Source organism: Ochotona princeps, chromosome 30 (assembly GCF_030435755.1).
Source record: "Ochotona princeps isolate mOchPri1 chromosome 30, mOchPri1.hap1, whole genome shotgun sequence".
Classification (NCBI taxonomy): Eukaryota; Metazoa; Chordata; class Mammalia; order Lagomorpha; family Ochotonidae; genus Ochotona; species Ochotona princeps.
Window position 1 is genome coordinate 20,105,314 of NC_080861.1, and position 16,709 is coordinate 20,122,022.

Sequence of the window (16,709 nt, forward strand, 5' to 3'; positions counted from 1 at the left end):
CCCACTGCCCTGCTAGTGGGCCTGGGGAGGCCCGTGTGTTTGGGCTCTTGCCACTTACACGGGAAGACCCGCATGAAGCTTCTGGCTCTGGCCTGGTCTAGACCTGGTTGTTGTGGCCATCTTCAAGGTGGGGGAGGAGGTAAGCCAGTGATGTATATGTATCTATTATATAAATATATAATATATATTAAACATATATATGATGCTTAATGGCATTGAGCTTCTTCACACGCTGCATGTTGAGTTCTCCGCGGTGTCCTCCAAGGGCACTTGCTGCAGCGCCTCAGACTTCCAGGTCTTTGGCCCTGGGACCATAGTCAAGCCCTCATTTCAACTTTTAATCAGGTTTTGATTTTGTTGTTGAATTTCGGGAGCCCTCTATGCATTCTGGTTCGTCCTTTGTCAGACGCATGACTTGCAAATATATTCTCCCATCCTGTGGGCTTCTTATGCTGTGGCATTATGAAGTGCCATTGATCCAGTCTTCATGCATTACCTGCACCTCCACCTGACCCCTTTTTAAGACTTACTTATTGGAAAGGCAGAGCAAGCTAGAGGAGAGAGAGCAGGCTCATGGGCAGCAATGGCCGGAGCTGAGCCAGTCCAAAGCCAAGAACCAGGAGCTTCTTCCTGGTCTCCCAGGTACATGCAGGGGGCGAAGCACTTGAGCCATGCTATGTTGCTCTTCCCAGGCAGTTATTAGGGAGCTAGACCTGAAGTGGAGCAACCAGGATTTGAACTGGTGCCCACATGGGATGCTGACATTATAGGCGGCAGCTTTACCCACTTGGCCACAGAGACAGCCCCCAGACCAAGTGGTTTTACAGGCCTTATCTGGTTCATATGGGATGCAGGTCCTGCAGGCAGAATCTTCACCTGATTCACCACAGCACAGGCCCCTAGACTGCTACGTCAACTCAACATTATCGCTCCTGGATCCTGCTACCTCAGGATCCAGGCTCAGTATGCCAGGCTCTGTAACGTCATCTTGCCAATCCTCAGGGATCCAGGTTCAGTACGCCAGGCTCTGTAATGTCATCTTGCCAATCCTCAGGGATCCAGGTTCAGTATGCCAGGCTCTGTAACGTCATCTTGCCAATCCTCAGGGACCACCAGCTCCGCTGTGTTCTCAGCCCAGCCCACGGCACTGCACCTGCTAAACACCTGTGCAGCCAGCACAGCTGGCAGGATCTGGCTTGTGTGGGCCACCTGCTGGTCCCGTTCAGCTTTTCAGGGTTGGGATCATCCTCCCTGGTACCAAATAAAACCAGGCAGACCCTGGTAGACCCAGTCTGGACGGGCTGTGGAAGCCTCTGGCCACGGACGAGGAAGTTGAGGGTGGGTTGTGGGGGAGTGCTCCCCATCACTGCTGTGGGCTTCCCAAAGACCTGTCTTCCCAGTTCTCTGCAGCCCAGGCATATACTCCCTTCCAACGTCCCCTCACCCTCTCTCACTTCGCCAACGAGCACCCATGGGCCTACTTCAACTTCTCCCTACCCTGCAGATAGATCTACCCACACCTGGCCCATGAGAAATGTCCAGAACATTCATCCCTCTCACTGCAGCATGGGAAGCCAGCCCTGGCCATGGCCCTACCCCTGCATCCAGCCATGCCCTGAGCTGTCTCCAGTCTGGCAAGGCCCAGTTCTCAGGACTCTCGGAGAAGCACTGGGATCTCCCTTACAGGCCCAGGTTTAGAGCAGGGTACACCCACCCCTTCAGGGTGCTAGAAACAAAACGGAGACAGCTGTCGCCTAGGAAATCAGGCCACTACCTTCTCGGGCCTGCACCGCTAGAGTCCTCATTATATTCCTGATGTGTTGGGCACCCTTTTGCATGTATGAGAAAACAGCACGTGTGCTCACACGTATGTATAAGTTAAAGACATCGATCTCACAGGACAGTGCATGGTGGCCCCTAAAGGCTGGGGAGGCAGCAGGGTGTGGCAAGGCTCAGGAGGGGCCACAAAATACAAGGAGCTGACCGCACAGGAGGTGACCACAGCCCACAGCTATCTGTATGGCAAGGCCAAGCACTGTGGCACAGTGTATCAGGCTACCATCTGTGCCATATGGGTACCAATTTCTGGTCTGGCGCTTCCACTTCCAATTCAGGTCCCTGCTGATGCACCAGGGAAAGCAGCAGAGAATGGCTCAAATGCTTGGGCCCTTACACTCATGTGGGATACCCAGAAGAAGCTTCTGCTTCCTGGCTCTGATCTGGCCCAATCCTGGCCATTGTGGCCAACTGGGGAGTGAACCAATGGGTAGAAGATCTCTCTCTGTGTAACTCTGCCTTTCAAATCAATGAAATCTTTCTATTTAGAGATTTACAGAGAGAAGGAGGGACAGAGAGAAAGATCTTCCCTCCACTGGTTCACTCCCCAAATGGCCACAACAACCAGAGCTCAGTCAGTCTGAAGCCAGGAGCCAGGAACTTCCTTCAGATCTCCTGTGTGAGTGCAGGGGCCCAAGACTTGGGTCATCTTCTGCTGCCTTCCCAGGCACATCATCAGGGAGTTGGATAGGAAGTGGAGCAGCTAGGACTTGAACAAGGGCCCATGTGGGATGCCAGCAACATCTGCAGAGGTTTAACTTACCACACCATGGTGTCAGCCATGGGGGATGGATGTCAAGATTTCAAGCTGCAGGGCACAGCATGGTAGCCTAGCGGCCAAAGTCCTGACCTTGTACACACCAGGATCCCATGTGGGCACCGGTTCTAATCCCAGCAGCCGCACTTTCCATCCAGTTCTCTGCTTGTAGCCTGGGAAAGCAGTTGAAGATGACCCAAAGCCTTAGGACCCTGTGCCCGCATGGAAGATCCGGAAGAGGCTCCAGGTTCCTGGCTTCAGATCAGCTCAGCTCCTACAGCCACATTGTGGCCACTTGGGGAGTGAATCATCAGATGGAAGATCTTCCTCTCTGTCTCTCCTCCTCTCTGTATAGCTGACTTTCCAATAAAAAACAAAATACATCATTTAAAAAAATTTCAAGTTGGGGTGCTGCTCTGTAAAACCTCACCCTGCACCTGCATGTGCCTTGGAGGGCGAGGTAAGTGTACTTGTCAGTGTTGAGCCTGGTGGACAGAATGGGGAAGCAGTACATGGCGGGGCAAGCCACCTGGTGTTGTGGGCTAAGGAGTTGATTAGTGCTCAATGGGATGGGAGGAACAGGAACTGGGCTTGTAGCTAAAAACACCTAGGCAATTGGACTCATCTGTACCCAATTTCCTAAATTAGGAAATTAGCTAAATTAGGACTGGAGGGGGGGGGAATATATAAGGAGAGGGGAAGGAGCAATGAAGGGAGACTTCACAGAGACTTCCACTGTCACTGGTCTCCTGTTGGTGCTTCATCCTCAGACCCTCTCCCTGTCCATGTTACTGGCTCTGCTGGTCTGAGCGACCTGTATCCTGGCTGCCATAGGTCAACAATGGGGATAGCACAGCATGCATGAGCAGAGGAGGGGTTTCCAGGCTGTGCCCACCCCACTGCCCATGAAGGAGGAAAGTCAGGCATCCTCAATCACCTGCTCCAGTGACAATAGCCACTGCCTCGATTTGGGATCTGGGTTTCTAAGCCCAGGTGGGGCCTGTAGTTCTCAGGCCCTTGTGTGGAGTCTTCCCTGAAGGGCTGGGGTACGGGTAGGCTCATGTGGAGGCAGGTGTGGGGGAGGGGGAGGCTGACAGCAAGGCCTTAGGGCTTGGTGCAATACTGCAGCTGTCCCAGGGTCATGCCAGGGGTAGGCTGGGGTCCCGCAGCCCATGACTGTGAGTGACAGATGCCAGCTCCTGTGTCACAGAGAAGGCATGCTGCCCAGAGGTCTCGGCCCTTGGCAGAGAGACAGAAACACTGCTGGGCAAACGTCAGCTCTCACCCTGGGACCGTGGCAGTGTTGGCAGCTCTGCCTCCTCCACCAGCCTCCATGCCCAGGTCAGGGGAGAGAGAGCACAGAGGCAACCATGGTGAGGTAAAAGGGGCTTGCTAACCCAGAGCAGGGCAAGGTGTGTCCACAGAGATGCAGAAAGAGCCACATGGCCCCTTCCCCGTCTGGCTGAATCTCAGGCTGCCCTGCCCTGGGTCCCAGCACTTTGAGCATACCTTGCAGGAACAGGTGTTGGGGGTATCACAGGACTCTGCCCTGCACTGATGCCTCTCCTGACCTCCCAGCTCATCCATGTTCAGACTTGGGTCATTGGACAGCCTGTCTACACGTGCGCAGAGTAGGCTGTCAGCAATGGTGTCAGAGACGACAATGGGGCCACTCCTGGCCCACGGTCCAGGAGAGAACTCCAGGATTCCTGCCTCGGGGTCAGAGGCAGGCAGACAAGCCAGAGGGCAATCCAGCAGGGAGTGTCCAATGGTTCAGAAATGACTCAGACTGGCAGCTGCTGGGCTCTTCCTGGGGGGCTCCCTCCCAGAGGGACTCTGGGGGCCCAGACGGTGGGGTCAGAGCCAGGCCAGCCTGAGCCCAGCACGTGGAATGAGCACCCTGTGAAGCACTTCCTCCTGTGCCAGCTCACGGGGCTGGCATCCCTGGCAGCTGCCAGGCACCTGCTGCCAGCGAGAAGGGTCCTGTCATCCCGGCCTCTGCAGACAGCCAGGCCAGCTCAGATTCCAGACAGGCGTGTGTGGTGACGGCAGAGCCCCCTGCCCAGGATGTGGGCTGTCCCGTTGGCAGTACGTCCTGTCCTGCTGTCTGGCTCTGTGCTGGCCTCGGTGGTGCTGACCAGTGGGGAGTGTGTGTGGCTTCTCCGAGCTGAGCCTGTCCTCATAGCTCCCCTTGAAGTCATCTCTTCTTGGACATTTCCCCTTCCTAGGGGCACCCCCTTCTCCAGCAGGCCAAAGCTGGGGACCTGAGTAGCAGAAGGCAAGGAGGGCGTGCCCAAGAGGAGAGGCCGGTTCTACAGAGGTAGTTGGCCTCCTGTATCCTGCATGTCATAGTCTTTGCCCTAGACAGGAAGCGACAAAAGCCAATCAGGTCAATAAATCGTGGAACAATAGAATACCCAGTGTGCACACAGCCCACTCCCAGAGCCCACAGGGCCAGGCCTCTCCTCTATCTCTGCCCTGACTTGGCCCACGGGCCCCCCCTGCACCCCTACATCCAAACAGGTAGACAAGCTGAGCCACCACTGACTTCAACCCAACAGTACCCTTAGCAGTGCCCTCTGCTCTCATAGGTCAAGCTCGCAAGACTCGGGCACAGCATGGATCAGCACCTGTTCCTTTGCTCCCCAGGGGCCACTTCCCCCACTCCCCTCCCTCTTCCAAGTCTACGGGTGAGGCTGAGCGCAATCCCCTTTCTTCTGCCCCTCCCAGCCTGCTGCTTTCATGACTGTTTTACAGGATTTGGGTTTTTTTTTTGTTTGTTTTGAGATTTATTTATTGGTAAAGCATAATTAGAATAGAGATGGAGAGAGATGCTCCATTCACTCCCCAGGTAACTACAACAGCCAGGGCTGGACCAAGCTGAGGCCAGGATCCAGGAGCTGCTGGGTCTCTTGCCCTGGTGCAGGGGCCCAGACACTTGGGCCACCTGCTGCTGCTTTTCCAGGTGCACAAGCAAGGATTGAATCAGAAGGGGAACAGCCCAGTTTCGAACCAGTAACCATATGGCATATTGGTGCTATGGCAGCAGCTTAACTAACTTAGCCACACTCTGGCCCCCTGATTTTTTGTTTGTATGTTTGTTTGTTTTGTTTTTTTAAGATTTATTTGAAAGGCAGAGTTATAGAGAGAGGAGGAGAGAGACACAGATCTTCCATCAGGCGGAAGATGTGGGCTATGGTTGTCTTAAATGCTAAGATAATTGCCCACCCGTTTTTATTTTTAAATCACGTTTTGCAAGGTGTAATTTATACACAGGAAGATGTACCCTTCCCAAGCGCACAGTTGGATGCGTTTTGACAACTGTATAAGCAGCATGGCTGCCACCGTAATCACAAAACCAAGCGTTCTCTCACACCACAAAGCTCCCAGCCACAGCTCGGCTTCTGCTCCCACAGACCTGCCTGCTTGGGGAGTCCCACATGAGGCAGCAACATCGCCCTCAGGTCTCCCAAGCCTGGCTGCTGCCCTGGGCACGTGAGGCCTGTCGGTGCCCTGTCCCAGCTGGCTTCCCGTTCGGGAGCTGCTGGACCTGTGGGTCTTGACCCCTCTCCCTGTAAGGAGGAAGACTGTGCGTTCATGCTTTTATCTCCTGGGTATCTGGGAACTGAATTTCAGGGTCTTGCAGTGGTGCAGGTATAACTTGGAAGAAACTGTCAAGATCGGTTTGGGAGCTGGTGCAGTAGTATAACAGGCTAAACTCCAGCATCCCATTTGAGTGCTGGTGTTAGTCCTGGCTGCTCTACTTTCAATCCAGTTCCCCACTGACATGCCTGGGAAAGGCAGCAGAGATGGCCCAAGTCTTAGAATCCAGCAGCTATGTAGGAGACCCAGCAGAAGTTCCAGGCTCCTGGCTTCAGTTCAGCCTAGACCAGTCATTGTGGCCACTGCGGGGGGTGGGAGGGGTAGACCAGCAGATGGAAGACTGCCTCTCTCTCTGCCTCTCTCCAACTTTCCCATTCTTTCTTTGTAACTTTTTTTAAAGATTTATTTATTTTTATTACAAAGTCAGATATCCAGAGAGGAGAGACAGAGAGGAAGATCTTCCGTCCGATGATTCACTCCCCAAGTGACCGCAGCGGCCAGTGCGCACCAATCCGAAGCCGGGAACCAGCAACCTCTTCCAGGTCTCCCACGTGGGTGCAGGGTCCCAATGCATTGGGCCTTCCTCGACTGCTTTCCCAGGCCACAAGCAAGGAGCTGGATAGGAAGTGGAACTGCCAGGATTAGAACCGGCGCCCATATGGGATCCCGGTGCGTTCAAGGCGAGGACTTTAGCCACTAGGCTATGGCGCCGGGTCCTCTTTGTAACTTTGTAAAAATAAAATAAATAAATCTTAAAAAGAAAAAGAAGATAATATTTTTGGAGCACTTGTCAGCTTGTTGCTTCACAATGAGAACTCCCACTGCCTTGGGTGTGTAGGTCACAATCTCATCTGCATCCCATGGTGACCAGGGATGCTGAGCCTCCTTTCATGTGCCTGCTGGCGACTTTCTACCTTCCTGGAACTGCCTGCCACTGCCTGAAACCCTTTCACATACACATCATCCCCTTGAAATTGCGTGGCTCCGGGCAAGTGCGGCCAGCATTCTTGCACGCCACTGCCCCACCCTGCCTGCGAAGTCGATCACACAGTGTGAGGACTGTACATGAAGCTGTGCAGGTTTTTACAATAATCTCTAACAGGTAAGTACTCAGCACATGTCCAGTATGGGAAGGGTGCTGACAACGAAGCCCCGTGGGACTTGTCTCTCCTCCCTCCCACCTTAGAGTCCTGAGCTTCAGTTGCATACAGCTGCATACAGCTGCATACAGCTGCATACGAGCAGGGCTGGCCGACTTCCATCCCCCATCCCCCTTAGCATCTTCCTCCTGCCAACTGCCTGCAGGACACCAGACGTACAACACGCAAGGCAACAGGGAGCTCGCCTCCCTCTTCTTACCCAAAGAATGGCTGAGGGGTCCACCAAATGACAGTGAGAACCTGGAAAGACAGAGGGGAGGGTGGTAACAGCAGGCCAGACCGAGAGAACAGCGTGGCCTCACAGTGCCAGCCTTCCTGCCCCCACAGACCTCTGAGTTTTTGCAAGGGGGTCGGGGGAGCTGGACCACGCTCCTGGGGGAAGCATCTCCAGTTCCTGTGCCCTGACTCCGGGAACAGTGAGGTAGGGAGGGGGTAAGAGTGCTACGAAATCAGTGCCTGATGCTCTGGGGCTGGTGCCAGGGTGCCATGGGCAGCCTGGAGGAGGTGATGAGAGAAGGTACATCAGCTCAGCGGGGGCCCACCCAGGCCACTGGGAGGGCAGGAGGGGGTGGGGTGCCCCTGGGGGGAACTTGAGAAGTCAAGGGGGCTGGAGACCAGGAGGCCCTGAACAACACATCAGGACTGGAGTGCTGGGAAGAGGCAGATGGGGGAGGGGCTCTGGCCTCCCAGGCCCTCTACTTCCGGGCCCTCCACTTCCGCTAAGCATACTCTTCACACCCATTGTCACCTCCCGATGATGGGCAGCCCTGCCCAGTCACCCCACCTGCTCTCTCTTAGCACCCTGCCTACCCTATCACCTCAGTGCTACCCTCCCTCTCTACCTGCCACCAGGCCACAGTCGCAAAGCTTCCAGCACCCAAGCCCCATGCTCCTGGCTGAAAAGACCAGCCAGCCATGATGGCAGACTGCCACAAAGCCACCCATCTGCCCTTGGGCCAGCCCTGCCCCTTGACCAAGCACCCTCTCCCTCCTGTGGATGAAGGATGTGTAAAGAACAAATGAGCTTAGGGATCCTGAAGCAAGGGACCCAGGACCACCTGAGGGATGGATGGGTGACAGGAAACCTTAGAGCCTTGGGGTCTCCCATCTTCACTGCCTCCGCCAAGCGTGATCAGTATCCACACGGGCACGGCTGGGAGAGAGTGGCATCGGGTCCTCCTTCATTTAACAAACACGCACCAAGCATCATGGAGATTCTGGGTTTGTGACAAGGGGAGAGAGCCAGGCAAAGCCCCTGTCCTCATGCAGCCCCGTCATGTTACAGAGGACTCTAAAACTCACCCAGATGGGGGCTCTTCAGAGCGACCAAGCTGCTGGGGGTGGGGCGCAAGAGGGCGATGAGCAAGGATTTCCAGGCAGAAGGGGTCGGGGAGACGTCGGTGGAAGAGGTGACATTGGAGTTGACCTGAGGTGACCATTCCCAAGCCAGAGGGGACGGGAAGTGTGAAGATTCTAATGTGCTAAGGACAGGGCCCACTCTGCATGGTCGGACCTGGAGAATGACAAGCACGCTGGCCCAGTGTGGCTGGGTGGCTGCTAAGACGGGGCGGCACTGGACAAAGACCCCCAAAGATTCATGAGAGTTAAGAATGAATGTGAGGGAGCGAATCAGGGGAAGGCAGTGGTGTGTGTGTGCGGGGGCCCAAGGTGAGGACAACAGAGAGCGAGGGGTGTCAGAACTGTGCCCGATGCAGATGGCTGCTCTGGCCTCCGGCTGGAGAGTGGGAAGGAGCCATTCATTGGCAGTTCAGGTCACCTGGAGGGCCAGCCCTGTGGCCTCCAACAAGGTGCAACCAAGCACCTGGCCAGCAAACCCGTGACCCATGGGAGGGGGAACCACCTGAAGTTCTATTCAGGATCCACCCAGCCTGAACCCAGAAGGCCTGGACTCCCAGGTGTATCTGCTCGGGGCAGCACAAGCCTTGTCCTAATGGAGGAGCTCAGGTCATTTCTAACTTCCTCTGTTGACCATGGATGTACGCTGACAGGTACAGTCCCTCCAGTGGGACTCCCTTCAAGGATTTCCTCCTGCTTGGATTATTCAGAAAAGAAGGGCTTGGGGGGGAGGAGGGACAGTGCAGAGGGCTCAAGCATCCTGGCTAGAAGGCAAGCACCTCTGGCTTCAAAGAATTCAGGTAATGGGACTTAGACGCTGTATCCTAACCAGCTACTCCCTGTAGCACAGACATCCCACATCAGTACCAGTCTATGTCCTGGCAGCCGCGCTTCCCATCCAGCTTCCTGCTTGTGGTCTGAGGAAGCAGTGGAAGATGGCTCAAGTCCTGGGATCCTGCAGCCACATAGGAGACCCGGAAGAAGCTGCTGATTCCTGGCTTCAAACTAGAATAGCTCTGACCATTATAGACACATGGGGAGCGAGCCAGCGGACAGAAGCTCTCTCTCTGTAACTCCGACTTTCAAGGAAATAAATCAATCTTTCATCTAAAGTTTAAAAAGAATTTCAATGAAGCTCTGTGGACTGGGCAGCCGCACAGGACTTGGGAGGGCTAGGCTAGGAACACAAAGTCAAAGTCCCAGCCCCCTTCACATGTAACATTACCTGCCTACTTATTCACCAGAGCTGTCCCCTGCCCCAGTGTGTCTCCTTACCTGGAACCTGTGAGGGGAAGAGTCATGTCACAGCCGCACCTAGGCTCACCTTTTAAACCAACTTTCCCACTTTGGGCACCATTTCACCAACTTCACAGGTTGTAAGGATGAGGGAGGGAAGAGCTGACATCACAATGCGACATGTGTTCATCCACTGTGTGGGTGGAGACAAGGTTACAGGACCAGGCAGCGACCTCAGTAAACATCGGGGGTGACTGCAGTGCCTGAGACACTTAACAGGACCCCTCTCGACAGTGGCAGGATCTGAACATCTCCAGCCAACCCCGCCGAGATGCAGCTCTCGCCAGATGAATATTTGATGAAGGCAAATGTGTGCTGATTACTCTGGCATAAAACTGCATGCTTGCTCTGAGCTCATGGTAGCAATAAATCGATGATGTTAAACTTCAATACAAAAATGAGGGGTTGGGGTCTGAGTAGCACTGCTGTATTGCTGCTCCACTCGCAGGGTCCTGCCTGGGCTACCACGACAGTCTCGTTCATCCAGGAAAGTCCAACAGAACCCAGCGCCTGTCCTTGCATTCCTGGAGCAACCCTGGTCTCCAGCTGAGAGTGCAGCACCCCCTCAGCCTGGCTGTGAGCCAGCCTCACCTCTGCCCAGGGTACACAGGTCTGCTACCGCCCTAGGCTCTCACTGTTCCCCGATGCTCCCTGGCACGAGACCTTGGCTATGGCCGTCCTGCACCCTCCCAACAGTTCTTTCAGCCAGACCTTGCAAGCAGCAGTTGGGTTCCGAACTCTTGAGGGTTAAAGGTTACACTTCCTCCAGTCCCGCACTTTGCATTCCAGGAAGCTGAGTTACCAACCCACCAAGATGAGGACCAAGGCTGCCTGCCAGCCGGACATCAGCACAGCAGAGAAAGCCCATGGAGAGGGAGAGGGGGCTCCTCCTGCCAGTCCTGGTGGGGTAGGGGCAAGGCCCTGGCGAGGCTCATGGGAAGGCAGCCACCACCCCGGTTTTGGCCCGAGTGTTTTCCATAGGCAGGGAGGGAGCCCGGCCAGGTGGATGTCTTCCAAATGTGTCTTCCCCAATCACCCTGTCGCCAGTCTTTCTCGTAACTTATCTCTACCCCTGGCTGCTCACACACGAAGGTCACATAGCTGTCTGCCTCTGATAGCGCTCACGGAGCGGGGAAGATGGCTACAGAGGACCCCACAGCTGGGAATTCCATCCAGGAGAGGGAAGCAAGGTCATGAGGAAGACAGGAAGGAAGGGAGGGAGGGAGGGAGAGAGGGAGGGAGAGAACAGGAAGGGAGGAGGCAGAGAACCCGAGGGCTGCAGGAGAGGAGGTCAGCACCCACATCATCTCACAGCGCCCCCTAGCTCCCCATGTTTGCATCTGGGTCACCTGTGCACCTCTCCCTCATCCAAGGGACCAGAAGCCACCTGCCTGATCTCCATCCAAAGGAACTGGGGAGCTCCCTGGGGAAATGTTCAGGGCTGGGGCACCGGACAAGCCCATGCACCTGCAACAGCCTGTTGTGTCAGGAAAGGACATGTTCAAAGACTGCTGGAGGCCAGTCCCAGGACACAGGAGCTAACCGGGAAGGTGCGAGGGACCCACAGGGCAGAATCCAGCAACTCAGAGCCTGGCGATGAACCCCCAAAATTACTTATCACCAGTGACAAAGGGAGAGTGGTGCCTGTGCAGAACGGGGTCCCGGCAAGCACCAGGCACACCAAGCGCTCAGAGGCAGCATGCAAATGGCGACAGTGTGGGCCTCCCAAGAGTACTGCTGAGAACGTGAGGCTAGACACTACAGGAAGGAAGCATCTCTCCACAGAGCAACGAGCCTGTCCACTGCCGAGACACATGCAGCAGGAGGCTGAAAGGACTGGCCATCCACATATGCGATGACCCCAGAACAGAAGAGACATGACACGCAGCAGATGTGGCTGGCACAACCAGTACGGAGCATGCAGCCAGTATGGAGGGTGCAACCAGTACGGGGATGCCATCTGCACTGCAGCTCTGACATGGCCCACTGCACTGTGGTTAAGGTCTTGCTTGAAACCATTACACACTCAGGTAGTTAGAGGGAGAAGGCATGAAGACCAACTCACTCAGATGGGTGAGAAAAAAGGTATGTGATGGGTATGCATGAATGTAGAGTGTACACCTGCACATCTTACAAATGCAGAACAAGCATACACAGATAAGTACTCCTTACACCCAGTGCGCAGCACTGCTTACACACAGAGAGCACACAGCACAGCACTCCTTACACACACACAGTGAGGCTATCCTATGCACAATTCTCACTTTCTGCACCAAAATCGTGTTCAGACATGCACACAGAGTGGAGTTTTTCATACATGAAGTGTGGCTTTAGTTCAGGTTTAGGCTTCAGGATTTGACAAAGACCCTCCACTATCTGTTACTGCCTTCCTCTGTTTCAAGCAGTGTCTGCTACACACATTTCTGCCTGCCCCCAAGCCTTGTAATAAGGGGCTTATGGCCCTGAGCCTCTGGTGATCCATGGTAGGCATCAGAAGAGAATATACGGCCCAAGCTAGAGCTGAGCAGGCCAGCTAGAAGCTAGCTGGTGCCCCGGAGACAGGAGGAGAGGGGCGGCCGGTCCCTGACTGTACTTAGTGGTAAGGGGCAGGCCCTGGGGAGGCACTGTGCCGGGACGGAATGAGTCTCAGTGATGCCCAGTAGGTCGGGCCTGTTGATTCTAGCTAGGAAATGAGGGCGGGGGGGGGGAGGGGCGAGGGGGAGACGCTGACGTCAGAATCCAGGACGGAGCGGGCCCTGCCATTCCAGTGACTGTCAAAGGCTCTGTCACAAGGCAGCTGTGGCTCACACCTGCTTATCAGCTGTGGGGTGTGGAGAGGGTGTCTCAGATGGGAGATAGGGCCGAGACAGGCCTGTCGGCAAGGGGCCCCGCTCCGCCTCCCTCATTCACACCTCCTCAGAGGCCATCAGCCACCCTGCCCCTGTAGCCTCCGTCCCCACGCCCCACTGCACCTCTCTCCAGGGAACTTTCATGGACAGCTGTCAAGATGTCAAGACGCTAACTAGGGACCACCTGGGGGTTAGGAGATGCTGCTTAGCCAAAGTTGAATCCTATGGACACAGGAGAGCCAGACCCAGGGACAGACTGACCTAGGTCTGGGACATGTGGGGTCTGACCGCAGTCGGGGCACAGGAGTAAGGGTCCCCAAGGCCATAGCAAAGGGCGACAGAGGAATGATGGTCCCTCCAAGTTGAAGGCTCCTGTAGGCACAGTCATTGCCCTGTGCTGGGCTCTACCAGTCTGGCTAGACACCCCCCCCAAACGAAGGGGCTCCATTTCCACCTCCACATGGGGTGTTCTCCATCCGGCAAGGGGTCAGAGGCTCTCTCTGCAGTGCCAAGTGTGGTGGTGACTAAGAGGCATGGCAATGGGAGGCTGGAGGCCTCCAGTGTGGCCTGGTGGCCTGTGAAAGAGACAGGCAGGTCCCCACTGTGCCCCAAAGGTGCTGGGGAGAAGCAGCATCATCAATCACTGATGGATGCCCCCACCCACAGCAGACACGTGGGCAGAGAGCACCCCTGGCGTCGACTTGGCAGGACACTTCATCTGGTGTCTATAGTAACCTGGGATGGAGAGACGGCATCCCTGTATCCCGGCTGGGGAAGCGGGAGGCCCTAACCCAGGTTGTGCTTCCCCAGGACCAAACACATGGGAGCCCCTGCTCCACACGGACAACCATCTCCTGACCCTCACCTTCCCACCAGTGCCCAGCACGTGGTGGCATCTTGGACTCAGGCCACCCACGTGGCAATCCAACTCAGTTGGCTGACCCAAGCAGCCTGTGAGGCTCTCCCCCATAGGACTTATGGCTGCAGTCTGGGTGTCTTTGCTGGTTACAGCCAGTGCATACTTAGCGCCTGCTCACACAGTGGGCTCCGGAAGCCTGGAAATCAGAAAGTGCTGCTGAGATCCAGGGGCTGGTAGCCACACACTTCAAACATCTGAGGGGTCAGGAAGAGGCGGACAGTGAACTGCTTCCTGGCTGACCCACAGCTCCGCACCACTCCACCTCCCACCCTGCACCTGTTAACAACACCCATTCCCCAGAACCGGCCGCCATTTCTCAGGAGCACGTTTGTCCATCGGCCCTCAGCCAGTCCTTCCAATCCTTCTCAACCTGGTCTAGAGGAAGAAACTAATTCAGAAGGCTGGAGTCAGTGGGCCAAGGCTGCCCTGCTGGCGGGCAGGATCCACACATGCCACCCAGCCTCTGTGAACAGAGCGACTCGCGGGCACTGTGATGGAGGCCTGCGTCTGCACCGCGTAGCCAACTAAGTGTTGGCTCTTCAAGTAAACAAATGCACCGATCAGAAGACAGTCAGAACACGGTGTTTATAGGTTAAGAGGGCAAAACAGGGCTCGGCAGCGTGGCCTAGTGGCTAAGGTCCTCGCCTTGATCCCATATGGCCACTGGTTCTAATCCCGGCAGCTCCACTTCCTCTCTATCTCTCCTCCTCTCAGTATATCTGACTTTGTAATAAAAATAAAATAAATCTTTAAAAAAAAAAAGAGGGCAAAACAGGCTGCCACATGACTTATGTTCTTTTTTCTATTTCTTAAAGATTTATTTTTTTATTGGAAAGTCAGATACACAGAGAGAAGAAATCACAGAAAAGAAGATCCTCCATCCATTGATTCACTTCCCAAGCAGCCGCAACGGCTGGAGCTGCGCCCAGACCGAAGCCAGGAGCCAGGAGCCCCCTCTGGGTCATCCATGCAGGTACAGGGTCCCATGGCCCTGGGCTGCCCTCCACTGCTTTCCCAGGCCATAAGCAGGGAGGTGAATGGGAAGGGGGCCACCAGGATTGCAGCTGGCATCCATATGGGATCCCGGGCGCGTGCAAGCCACTAGGCTACCACGTCAGGCCCAAGTTATATTATTACCAAAGGGAATCTCCACTAGCTTTGCCTTAATACACGAAAAACTTGTTCATCCAATCTGATCTCAAAGCTGGGAGGAATGGCGACCATGTCAGCTGCTCAGCTCAGGACTCCAATGAAGATTGGTGGGAACGACATTAAGATGGCTGGGCATACATAAAAGCCCAAACTCGTGTTCCCAAAACTGTGTAAGTGCATGCTGGGGAAATTCGTCTGATGGCGTGTCACCGTAAGACCTGGAACAGTCAGCCGGCGTGAGTTCCACACAACTCGATGGTATGGTGACAAGAGTGAGGATCTTAAGAAGTGTGGTCTGCCCCCCAACTGCACTCAGCATTGCTACAGACAGGAATGCTGTGGTACGCAGGCAAAGGGAATCCGGAGGCGAAGGGCCCTACAGGAGGGCATCAGGGTTGCGACTGCACAGCCTGTCGTGGCCACGAGTGATGGAGAAGCTTCCGCTTAGGTTTGCTAGGTGCTGTTGTCAGGGAAACGGGTGCCACCATCCCAAGAGAGACGCAGAAAGTCCTTCAAAGACACTCGGAAGCTCAGGCCACCCACCTGACTCTTGATCAAGGGAATGCTCAGCTGGGAGAAGGCAGAGGCAGGGTAAGGAACTGGGCAGTTCCCAATTAGTCAGAACTATCAGTGTTGCTTGCTTAAAACACTTTCAGGCCAGGCAAGGTAGCCCAGCAGTTAAAATCCTTGCCTTGCACAGACCCAGGATCCCATATGGACACCAGTTTGTATCCCGGCGGCCCCAGGTTCCCATCCAGCTCCCTGCTTGTGGCCTGGGAAAGCAGTCAAGAACGGCCCAAAGCCTTGGGACCCTGCACCTGTGTGGGAGACCAGGAAGAAGGTCCTGGCTCCTGGCTTCGGATCGGCTCAGTTCCAGCCACATTGTGACCACTTGGGGAGTGAGTCAGCAGATGGAAGATCTTTCTCTCTGTCTCTCCTCCTCTCTGTATATCTGACTTTCCAATAAAAATAAAAAACAGATTCTCCAAGCCTGCGATTAGGGAGTTCATATTTTCTTGTTCACCTAGCCAACTGCTCTATTGAGACTAGAAGAACAGATGATCTTGATGGAAAGCTAGATGAAGAGATTTGGGCACACTGTGCAAAGTTGAACAGGAACTGTGTAGCAGATGACAGCAAGGGCTTGATGTTACTCCTTAGAAATCAGATTGTAGAAACCCAGTGCAATGTGCTCATTTTGTGGGCTGGAAATTTGCCACAGTAAATCTGGGGGGGACGGGGAGGGGAATTAAGCCCGGCACGAGGCTTGCTGGAAGAGACGAGGTCGGCTCCCCCATCCAGCCTGGGCCAGAGCGGCTGGCTGCATTTCTGTGTTTACAGAAGCTCAAGTCCCACGCTGGGCGCAGTCACAGCCCAAGACCTGCTGTGATGTTGGGCCATGGCGACCCCTAGAGGTGCTATGTGCACTCACACCTTGGCATGTTGAACCGGAAGGAGACCAGTCAGCCAGCGCAACCCAGCTGCCCCAAGTGACCTGTGGGCCCCCCATCAGATGTTGCCAGGTTCTCTGAGGCCTTGAGGATTGGTCCCTGAGGTAGGGTTGGACTAACGCTGGATTTCTCATGGCCAGTCTGCACAAGTGATGCCGACCAGTAAAGTGGACATGGCACAGCCACACGTGAGCTGAGTCCCATGCCCAAGGAGAGGTAGCCCTCATGAACTCCCCCAGAGCCAACTAGAGGGTCCAGGAGAAACATGGAAATGAGGCAGGAATCCCCCTCCCCCCATCAGGGAACAGCACCCAGAGGGGAGGTGTGAGG